General features: G+C 48.5%; 1 long non-coding RNA gene across 1 annotated transcript; it reads left to right on the top strand.

Annotated features, from left to right (window-relative positions):
• Positions 1-2,020: 2,020 nt before the first annotated feature.
• On the top strand, positions 2,021-4,800 carry LOC137486915 (uncharacterized). The gene is made up of 2 exons (XR_011005815.1): positions 2,021-2,148; positions 4,546-4,800. It is a non-coding gene; the product is annotated as an uncharacterized lncRNA (long non-coding RNA).
• Positions 4,801-12,051: the final 7,251 nt, after the last annotated feature.

Genomic DNA, 12,051 nt, shown 5'->3' with positions numbered 1-12,051 from the left:
AGGAATTCGTCCCAAGAAAACCATCCTGACAAATCCCAAGGAATCTATGCTGAGGAATCCGTCCCAAGGAATCCCGAGGAATCCGTCCCAAGGAATCCCGAGGAATCCCAAGGAATCTATGCCAAGGAATCCATCCTGAGGAATACCAAGGAATCCTGAGGAATTCGTCCCAAGAAAACCATCCTGACAAATCCCAAGGAATCTATGCTGAGGAATCCGTCCCAAGGAATCCCGAGGAATCCGTCCCAAGGAATCCCGAGGAATCCGTCCCAAGGAATCCCGAGGAATCCATCCCAAGGAATCCTGAGGAATCCCAAGGAATCCATCCCGAGGAATCCAGAGGAATCCATCCTGAGGAAACAATCCTGATGAATCCCGAGGAATCTATGTCAAGGAATCCATCCTGAGGAATCCCATGGAATCCCAAGGAATCCATCCTGAGGAATCCTGAAGAATCCTGAGGAATCTATCCTGATGAATCCATCCTGAGGAATCTCAAGGAATCCTGAAGAATTTTGAGGAATCCATCCTGAGGAAACCATCCTGACAGGTCCCAAGGAATCCTGACAAATCCATCCCGAGGAATCCCAAGGAATTTTGAGGAATCCCAAGGAATCCATCCCGAGGAATCCCGAGCCTCCCGTGTCTCAAAGCGCTGGAATTTTCCGTTGCCCCGTTGCCGAGTCTGTCCCTTCCACCCACTGCTCCAGGAAAGGGGAATTTGGTTTATTTTGAGCACAAAACCTTTATTTTGAGGATTCACCTCCAGGATCTGTGTGGCCCCACGGCTTTGCTGCGCTTCTTGGGCACGTAATTAATTTGCTAAATTGCTAATTGTGACCCTCGGCCCTGAAGGAGACAGAGAGGGGGGAAATAAATCTGAGATTCTGCCAAAATTCATCCTCTGGTGGCCACGGATACAGCGGGAACAGAGAAGGATTTAGGGACAGAACTCTGGGATAAATCCTGGGCTAAATCCAGGATTCAGATCCGTGAGGAGTGCCTGGACATCGCAGGAAACCTCAAAATCACCCCCTTAACGTCATTGTTTTTAGTCTTTTCCTAATTTTGCTACCGTTTCCCCCTGTCTGGGATGAGCCCCTGGGTTTGGATGGATTTTGGGATCCCCCAACCCCAAGGGAGGCTTTGACTCGGGAATTCTCAGTGTTTTCTACTCCTTCTGTGCCACCAAAATTCAGGATTCACCTGCAAAATAATCCCCAAAATCGGGCCTTAAACTGAGGGGAAAAAAACAAAACCAGAATCCCAAGTCCGAGGGAGGTAAATTTTCTTTCCCCCACCCCAAATGCTTTTTGGTTATGGAGTTTTCCCCTCTCTTTATTTTTAATTTTCTCCTGCTCCTCAGTTCTTTGTCCTGATAATCAAATTTGGGGCGTATTTTATCCCCTGGCTGGCTCAGCTGTCACTGCTGGTGATTAGTGCCAAAGGCAGGGTCTGACTAATTAATATTTTCCTCCTCATCTCCTGAATTTGTGGAACAATTACAGATAAATACGGATGTATGGTGGCACTCAGACCCCAAATTTGACTTCCTTGCAGCCCCTGGGGAGTTTTTTTTTTTTTTTTGCTGCATTTTATGCTGTAAAAGCACCAAAATTCTCCAGCTGAGTCGTGATCGTGCCCTAGATTTGGAAGTTTTATTCCCAAATCAAGAATTTCCCAAAAAATTGATTCTTTCCCCAAAGTGAGGAGAGAAAGGGAGAATTTACCACCCAGTTTTTACCCCAAATCTGTTCTCCTTTGTAATGGTGATGAGTTAATGAGGGATTTTCTCTGTATTTCACTTTTTTCCAATGGTTAAATCTTGAATTATTAATTCCAATCATTTCAGGGCTGTTTTTTCCTGTTTTTCTGCACATGGGAACAGGAAGGTTTGGGTCCTTCTCTTCCCCCGCAGCCCCTGGAACTGCTGGGAACCATCCAAGTGTTCTGAAATGCCATGGGTTTAAAGAAAACCACATTTTAAAGAGCAAGAATTGTACCAGTCCCTGGGGTTTGTGCTGTAGCTGGGATTTTGGGAGAAAATCCGGATTTAGGGAAGGATTCAGGTGAGGAATCCTTCAAATATAAAAAATCACTTCAAGGTCATTCATAACATGAGAACTCTGGGCATAATTTCACATCCAGGCTTCCTTTTATCTGTTTGTTCCCATCAGAAAAATAAATAATAAATCAAATTTTCCCCATTTTTCCAACACTCACAGCTCAGAAATGGCTGGATTGGGATCTGAACAACTCCTGAAATTCAGGGGGATGCCAAATTTGGAGTGCCTGGGGTATAAAAAGCTCTTTATTTTAAATTATTTTTAATTTTTCCTTTAAGGGAAGAACCAAATCCAGCCAGGATCTGCGCCAGGGGTTTGTTGTGCCTTCCTGAGGTTTGGGGTCTGAGCATTCACCGCTCCAATTTTCCACTGTGGGCTGGAATTTCACCCCTGGGCAGCTCCCACAGGGACAATATTCCCAAATTTTCCTTGTGGTGGAAGTGGAGCTGGAAATCTGGGAAAACCCAGCTTAGAAAAAAGGGGGAAATGGCTTTTTCACCATCAAATCCTATCAAAAAAGCAGATTTTGGGCGCTCCAAATCCATCCTGTGGGGATCAATCCTCCTTTTCCTTCCTGACAAATTCCAAGGTGCTGGAAAATCTTGGAGTATTGAAGCGAGAATGTGATGATGACCTAAAATTTAATTTAATTTCACTTTTCCAGCCACATCCTGACATTTTCCTCATAACCCTTTGGAAAATCCAGTGCTGCGGGTCTCGAAAAAAAAGGGGAAAATGGCTTTGCCACCACCAAATCCTGTCAAAAAAGCAGATTTTGGGTGTTTCAAATCCAGCCTGTGGGGATCAATCCTCCTTTTCTTGCCCAGCAAACTCTGAGATTATCTCACTGGATAATCTCAGAGTGATGAATCAGGAATGATGATGACCCAAAATTTAATTTAATTTCGCTTTTCCAGCCACATCCCGACGTTTTCCTCTGTGTTGGAAAATCCGCTGCTGCAGGGCTCAGAAAAAAGGGGAAAATGGCTTTGCCACCACCAAATCCTGTCAAAAAAAGCAGATTGTGGGTGCTCCAAATCCATCCTGTGGGGATCAATCCTGCCACATTCCAAGGTGCTGGAAAATCTCAGTGTTGAAGCAGGAATGTGACAATGAGGACCCAAAATTTAATTTAATTTCACTTTTCCAGCCACATCCTGATGTTTTCCTCTGTGTTGGAAAATCCGCTGCTGCAGGGCTCGGAAAAAAGGGGAAAATGGCTTTGCCACCACCAAATCCTGTCAAAAAAAGCAGATTGTGGGTGCTCCAAATCCATCCTGTGGGGATCAATCCTGCCACATTCCAAGGTGCTGGAAAATCTCAGTGTTGAAGCAGGAATGTGATGATGAGGACCCAAAATTTAATTTAATTTCGCTTTTCCGGCCACATCCTGATGTTTTCCTCTGTGTTGGAAAATCCGCTGCTGCAGGGCTCGGAAAAAAGGGGGAAAATGGCTTTGCCACCACCAAATCCTGTCAAAAAAGCAGATTTTGGGTGCTCCAAATCCATCCTGTGGGGATCAATCCTCCTTTTCCTGCCTGACAAATTCCAAGGTGCTGGAAAATCTCAGTATTGAAACAGGAATGTGACAATGATGACCCAAAATTTAATTTAATTTCACTTTTCCAGCCACATCCTGATGTTTTCCTCTGAGTCCCTCTGGATTCTGGGCTCCTTTTGGTGTCCCTGGGTGTCCTGACCTGGCTGAGGGGCTGGGGCTGCAGCTGTGCCCCTCAAAAAAAGGGGAAAAAACCCAAATTCTGCTCCAAATCCTCCTTTGTGCCTCTGCTGGCCTGTCCCAGGTGGGAAATTCCATCCCCTCCCTGTCCCTCCCCCTCTGAGCTGGGAAAAACCAGGAAAACACAACCCAAATATTTTTGGGGCAAAAAAAATATTTTTTTTTTGGTATTAAAAAGAATTCTCTCCGTAACCAAAGGCCTCTTTCCCACACACTTTGATTTCCAGCAGAATCTGGAGATTTATCCAGATTTTCCTGTGGTTTTTTGTGGTTTATCTGCATGGGATAAAGGCTGGATATGGAATAAAAACATTTTCCTTTTTCCACATCAACCCTGCAAAGGATTCCTGCTGATGGCCTGGGCTGCTGGGCGGGCTGGGAATGGATTTTATCCTAAATTCTTTTCCTGGATGCCGCAGGAATACAGGGAATTATTTATTTTAAGGCTTTTTTTTTCCTGCCTCATCGTTACCAGGAGTTCTCTGAAGGAATAATCAAGGTTTGAACCAAAATTCTCATTTTCTTCTCAGCTATTCTGCTTGGAATATTTAGATTATTTTGGATTATTTATTTTTTTTTCCATGCAAAGCAGAGTTTCCTTGGATAATTTGGCTTTTTTTTTACAGCATTCAGAGTCAATATTTTTGATTTCTGCATTGATTCCAAATTATTTCAAATATTAAAAAAATCACTTTAAGGTCATTCGTAACCTGAGACCTCTGGGCATAATTTCCCATCCAGGCTTCCTTTTCTTTTATCTGTTTATTGCCATTAGAAAAATAAATAATAAATCCATTTCTTCCCCATTTTCCCTTTCACCCTGTTCATCCCTCTTTTCCTTCAGGCTGGGGGAAGCTGTGCTAACAATGCCAACAGGTAGGAGTTAATTTAATTTAATTTAATTTAATTTAATCAGGATTAAAGAATTCTCCCATCCTGGTGCCTTGTTCTATTTCTCTGAGTGGAGAAGCAGCAGGTCTGCAATTAGAGATAGAATATTGATATAAAAATTGAATATTTCTAATTTTTCCCAATATATTCCATGAATCTACACACACATAAGTCACCAATTTCAATAGAAAATTAAGAACAAATTAAAATAACTCACAAAAATGATTTCCACACCCAACAACACCCTCCAAAACAGGGGGAAAATCACCTCAGCCATGCAAATAAACTCAGATTTTTACCCAGGAAATGCAACCCCAGGTCCAAAGCAGCATCTTGAGCCATAATTAACAGCACTGACAGCAAGGAGGGAGCAGATTGCTCCAGCAGGGCCCGTGGGTGGAGGAATAAAACCTCAAATAGATGCTCTGAATCTGCATTTTCCAGGCAGAATTCAGCTCTGGGTGCGAGTGGGAGAGGGGAATTTGGGCATTAAACGGATTTATTGTGCCTTGGGTTGCCTGGCTCAGCAGGGAGGGATGGGAATGGTTTCATTTCTTGCAAAGAACCTGGGAATTCTCTGGTTTTTGGGGGGTGTACACAGGGAAAAGGTGTTTTTAAGGCAGGGTGGAATCGCCTGGAGCTGCTTTTTCCCCCTCCCAAAAGGCAGGAATGGGATGAGGAGAGGGCAGAATCCCAGGGTGGGATAATTACCAGCACAATCTCCAAAAAAAAAATGGATTTAAGGGAGCAGGAAATACCTGCACATCTCCCTTCAGCCCCCACCAGAGGATGCTGAAATCACCTTCTTCCCCCCCGCCCCAATTTTCCTGTTAAAAACGATGAGGAAAAACCCAGTTCTGAACATTTTTCATTTCTTTTTCTTCCCTTTCCCCTTTATTTTTCTTCCCTTTCCTCTTTTTTCACCCCACAAATCCCATTGTTTAGCAAGCAGGTCAGGCCAGGCAGCAATTTTCCCCCGTTTTCAGGAAAATGGAGCTAAATTTTCCTGATTTCAGCTACCAAACATTGACAGGTGGTTTTGCTAATTTTTTTTTTTTTTCTTTTTTTTTTTTTTATGCATGTGCTGGCAGAACTCATGTAAACCTTTTTTTTTTTTTTCCCTGCAAAGAGATGACATCAGTGAGGAAAAAGTAGGAAAAATCTTTTGAAATTTGCTTTTCTAAGGGCTGCAAGGAGCAGGTTTGGAAGGATAATTGTGGGTTTGGTGCTCCATGAGGAGCTGCAGGCAGGTTCCTCTCCGCTGCTGCCCTGGAGGGTTATTTCCATTATTCCTCCTGGCTGCTGGAGGATTTTTAATTCCTCCAGCTGAGGAAGGGATTTCAAGAATAATGAGAAAACTCAGATTTCCAGAATAAAGAGGAAACCCAGAATTCCAGAATAAAAAGAAACCCCAGAATTCCAGAATAATGAGGAAACCCAGAATTCCAGAGTAAGGAGAAAATCCAGAATAAAAAGAAAACACCAGAATTCCAGAATAAAAGGAAACCCCAGAAGTCCAGAATAAAGAGGAAACCCAGAATTCCAGAATAAAGAGGAAACCCCAAAATTCAAGAATAAAGACAAAACCCAGAATTCCAGAATAATTTTTAGAAAGTGAGGATTTCTGAGCTCCTTCACCTTTCCCAGCTGAAAGAGGTGGGGATAACTTGATGGAATGTCCATGAGAAAATCAGGATCTGAGATGGCTCCTGGAGGGATCTGACAGCAAAAGAAGCCCAAGTTTGGATGGGATCCATGAAAAACACAGGATTCCAGGAGATTTGGCACTGGGAATTTGGGATTGCTGGGCAGGGGGCACCAGGAGTAAGATCTTCATGACCTGGAGGGGCTGGAGCACCAGGAATGGAGCTGGGAAGGATTTGGAGCACAAGGAATGGAGCTGGGAAGGGTTTGGAGCACAAGGAATGGAGCCGGGATGGGTTTGGAGCACAAGGAATGGAGCTGGGAAGGGTTTGGAGCACAAGGAATGGAGTTGGGATGGGTTTGGAGCACTTGCAATGGAACTGGGAAGTGTTTGGAGCAGTGGGAATGGAGCTGGGAAGTGTTTGGAGCACAAGGAATGGAGCTGGGAAGGGTTTGGAGCACAAGGAATGGAGCTGGGAAGGGTTTGGAGCACAAGGAATGGAGCTGGGAAGGGTTTGGAGCACAAGGAATGGAGTTGGGATGGGTTTGGAGCAGCAGGAACTGAGCTGGGATGGGTTTGGAGCAGCAGGAATGGAGCTGGAATGGGTTTGGAGCAGCAGGAACTGAACTGGGATGGGTTTGGAGCACCTGGAATGGATCTGGGAAGGGTTTGGAGCACCTGGAACAGAGCTGGGATGGGTTTGGAGCAGCAGAAACGGAGCTGGGAAGGGTTTGGAGCACAAGGAATGGAGCTGGGATGGGTTTGGAGCTGAGGATCACCTGTCCAGGGATCCCTGGAAGTGTCCCAGGCCAGCTTGGATGGGGTTTGGAGCCACCTGGGATGGTGGGAGGTGTCCCTGCCTGTGGGACTGGGTGGGATTTGAGATCCTTTCCCACCCAAACCATTCCGGGATTTAACCTCTCCCACCCCTCCTGCACCAAAAATGGGAATTTCCAGCAGAATTCCGAGCTGCTCCCGGGGGTGGGCGAGACAAACGAGGCCCCAAACCTCAGGGTTTTGGGACAATTCCGTTTTGTGGCTTTTCCCCTCAGCCCGGCTCACAAACCCTGAGTGGATTAAAAAGGAGAAAACCAAACCCCAGTGGTGACTCCTTGACGCAAACACCGGGTGATGGTGTCACCCCAGGACGCAATTAACGCATCCCGTTAATTACCCCAATCACCGCAGGTGTGTTAAACACGGGGTGAAACCTCAGGAAATCCTGAAAATTCTCTCAGGCTCCAAAAAAAGCTGTCCCAGGATACTCCAGGACAACTCTGTTTATTTTTTTTTTTCACCCCAATGGAATTTCTGGTAATTTCTTGAAATTGCCGGATTTCTAGAAATTTCTGTTGTTGTAAATAAGGAATCTGGAATTCTCTGGGCTTTTTGGTTTTTTTTTTGTTTTTTGTTTTTTTTTTTTGGTGGAATTCAGGAGTGCAATGAACCCAGTAGGATTTATGGAGGTGGGATGTAATTCCACGTAAATATTCAGTCCAATTCCAGGGAAATACTGGGGAAAAAATAAAAATATGGGGGAAAAATAAAAACACTAGGGGAAAATAAAAATACTAGGGAAAAAAAATTAAAACACTGGGGGGAAAAATAGAAATGCTGGGGGAAAATAAAAATACTAGGGAAAAAGTTAAAATACTGGGGGAAAAAATAGAAATACTGGGGGAAAATAAAAATACTGGGGGAAAATAAAAATACTGGGGAAAAATTCCTTCAGAGCAGCTGCAGGTCTCTGCTGCCATCGCATGGGAGCTGCTTTTGGAGCAGCGAGGGAAGAAACCTCTCCCAGGAGCTCCAGCTGCTGCCCTGGGAGAGCTCTGCAGTTCCAAATCAGCCGCTCCCGAAGCAGAATTGATAAAAAAATTACTAAAAAAAGGAATTTTCAAGTTGTGTTCAAGGCAGTGTGTGGGCAGGAGTGTGGTGATGTGGCAGAGGAACCTCAGCGTGGTTCTGCTGAGGTGACAGCGCTCCACGGGGTCACCCGGCTGTGCTGGGCTCCTGGTGGCAGCTCCGTGGGGACAGTTCCACACTCCTGGAGTGGCTTGGGTGGAACGGACCTTAAAGGTCCTCCCATTGCAGCCCTGCCAAGGCAGGGACACCTTCCACCCTCCCAGGGTGCTCCAAACCCTGTCCAAGGTGGCCTGGGACACTGCCAGGGATCCAGGGGCAGCCACAGCTGCTCTGGGGAGGATGAGGTTGGAGATGAGGGATGGAGATGAGGGTGGAGGTGAAGGTTGGAGGTGAGGGGTGGAGATGAGAGTGGAGATGAAGGTTGGAGATGACGGGCGGAGATGAAGGTTGGAGATGAGGGATGGAGATAAGGGATGGAGATGAAGGTTGGAGATGAGGAGTGGAGATGAAGGTTGGAGATGAGGGGTGGAGATGAAGGTTGGAGATGAGGAGTGGAGATGAAGGTTGGAGATGAGGAGTGGAGATGAAGGTTGGAGATGAGGAGTGGAGATGAAGGTTGGAGATGAAGGTTGGAGATGAGGGGTGGAGATGAGGGTGGAGATGAAGGTTGGAGATGAGGGGTGGAGATGAGTGATGGAGATAAGGGATGGAGATGAAGGGTGGAGATGAAGGTTGGAGATGGGTTTGTGGCTCCAGGCTCAAGTAGAACCACTGTGCAGGGTGAGGGGTTTTAGGTCCACAGGCCGGGGTCCAGGTACCTACAGAGAATCCCAGAGCCCTGCAGGTGCCCTGTGCTCCCATCCCTGAGTGATGCTCCTGTGGTACCCGAAAACCCAGTGACACCCCCACACCTGTGATACCCCAAAACCCAGTGACACCCCCCACACCTGTGATACCCCAAAACCCAGTGACACCCCCCACACCTGTGATACCCCAAAACCCAGTGACACCCCACACACCTGTGGAGCCCCAAAACCCAGTGACACCCCCACACCTGTGATACCCCAAAACCCAGTGACACCCCACACACCTGTGGAGCCCCAAAACCCAGTGACACCCAACACACCTGTGATACCCCAAAACCCAGTGACACCCTACACACCTGTGATACCCCAAAACCCAGTGACACCCCACACACCTGTGATACCCCAAACCCCAGTGACACCCAACACACCTGTGATACCCCAAAACCCAGTGACACCCCCCACACCTGTGATACCCCAAAACCCAGTGACACCCAACACACCTGTGATACCCCAAAACCCAGTGACACCCCCCACACCTGTGATACCCCAAAACCCAGTGACGCCCCCCACACCTGTGATACCCCAAACCCCAGTGACACCCAACACACCTGTGATACCCCAAAACCCAGTGACACCCAACACACCTGTGATACCCCAAAACCCAGTGACACCACCCACACCTGTGATACCCCAAAACCCAGTGACACCCCCCACACCTGTGATACCCCAAACCCCAGTGACACCCAACACACCTGTGATACCCCAAAACCCAGTGACACCCCACACACCTGTGATACCCCAAAACCCAGTGACACCCCTCACACCTGTGGAGCCCCAAAACCCAGTGACACCCCCCACACCTGTGATACCCCAAAACCCAGTGACACCCCAAACACCTGTGATACCCCAAAACCCAGTGACACCCCCACACCTGTGGAGCCCCAAAACCCAGTGACACCCCCCACACCTGTGATACCCCAAAACCCAGTGACACCCCACACACCTGTGGCGCCCCAAAACCCAGTGACACCCCCACACCTGTGATACCCCAAAACCCAGTGACACCCCACACACCTGTGATACCCCAAAACCCAGTGACGCCCCCCACACCTGTGATACGCCAAAACCCAGTGACACCCCACACACCTGTGATACCCCAAAACCCAGTGACACCCCAAACACCTGTGATACCCCAAAACCCAGTGACACCCCACACACCTGTGATACGCCAAAACCCAGTGACACCCCACACACCTGTGATACCCAAAAACCCAGTGACGCCCCCCACACCTGTGGAGCCCCAAAACCCAGTGACACCCCACACAGCTGTGGAGCCCCAAAACCCAGTGACACCCCACACACCTGTGATACCCCAAAACCCAGTGACACCCCACACACCTGTGATACCCCAAAACCCAGTGACACCCTCCACACCTGTGATACCCCAAAACCCAGTGACACCCCCCACACCTGTGGAGCCCCAAAACCCAGTGACACCCCCCACACCTGTGATACCCCAAAACCCAGTGACACCCCCACACCTGTGATACCCCAAAACCCAGTGACACCCCACACACCTGTGGAGCCCCAAAACCCAGTGACACCCCCACACCTGTGATACCCCAAAACCCAGTGACACCCCCCACACCTGTGATACCCCAAAACCCAGTGACACCCCACACACCTGTGGAGCCCCAAAACCCAGTGACACCCAACACACCTGTGATACCCCAAAACCCAGTGACACCCTACACACCTGTGATACCCCAAAACCCAGTGACACCCCAAAACCCAGTGACACCCCACACACCTGTGATACCCCAAAACCCAGTGACACCCCACACACCTGTGATACCCCAAAACCCAGTGACACCCCAAACACCTGTGATACCCCAAAACCCAGTGACACCCCACACACCTGTGATACGCCAAAACCCAGTGACACCCCACACACCTGTGATACCCAAAAACCCAGTGACGCCCCCCACACCTGTGGAGCCCCAAAACCCAGTGACACCCCACACAGCTGTGGAGCCCCAAAACCCAGTGACACCCCACACACCTGTGATACCCCAAAACCCAGTGACACCCCACACACCTGTGATACCCCAAAACCCAGTGACACCCTCCACACCTGTGATACCCCAAAACCCAGTGACACCCCCCACACCTGTGGAGCCCCAAAACCCAGTGACACCCCCCACACCTGTGATACCCCAAAACCCAGTGACACCCCCACACCTGTGATACCCCAAAACCCAGTGACACCCCACACACCTGTGGAGCCCCAAAACCCAGTGACACCCCCACACCTGTGATACCCCAAAACCCAGTGACACCCCCCACACCTGTGATACCCCAAAACCCAGTGACACCCCACACACCTGTGGAGCCCCAAAACCCAGTGACACCCAACACACCTGTGATACCCCAAAACCCAGTGACACCCTACACACCTGTGATACCCCAAAACCCAGTGACACCCCAAAACCCAGTGACACCCCACACACCTGTGATACCCCAAAACCCAGTGACACCCAACACACCAGTGATACCCCAAAACCCAGTGACACCCTACACACCTGTGATACCCCAAAACCCAGTGACACCCCACACACCTGTGGAGCCCCAAAACCCAGTGACACCCCCCACACCTGTGATACCCCAAAACCCAGTGACACCCAACACACCTGTGATACCCCAAAACCCAGTGACACCCCACACACCTGTGATACCCCAAAACCCAGTGACACCCCCCACACCTGTGGGGCCCCAAAACCCAGTGACACCCCCCACACCTGTGATACCCCAAAACCCAGTGACACCCCCCACACCTGTGGAGCCCCAAAACCCAGTGACACCCCACACACCTGTGGAGCCCCAAAACCCAGTGACACCCCAAACACCTGTGATACCCCAAAACCCAGTGACACCCCCACACCTGTGATACGCCAAAACCCAGTGACACCCCCCACACCTGTGATACCCCAAAACCCAGTGACACCCCACACACCTGTGGCGCCCCAAAACCCAGTGACA

Source organism: Anomalospiza imberbis, chromosome 22, assembly GCF_031753505.1.
Source record: "Anomalospiza imberbis isolate Cuckoo-Finch-1a 21T00152 chromosome 22, ASM3175350v1, whole genome shotgun sequence".
Classification (NCBI taxonomy): Eukaryota; Metazoa; Chordata; class Aves; order Passeriformes; family Viduidae; genus Anomalospiza; species Anomalospiza imberbis.
Note: the sequence above shows the minus strand (reverse complement) of the source record. Positions and strands in the feature narration are given on the sequence as shown.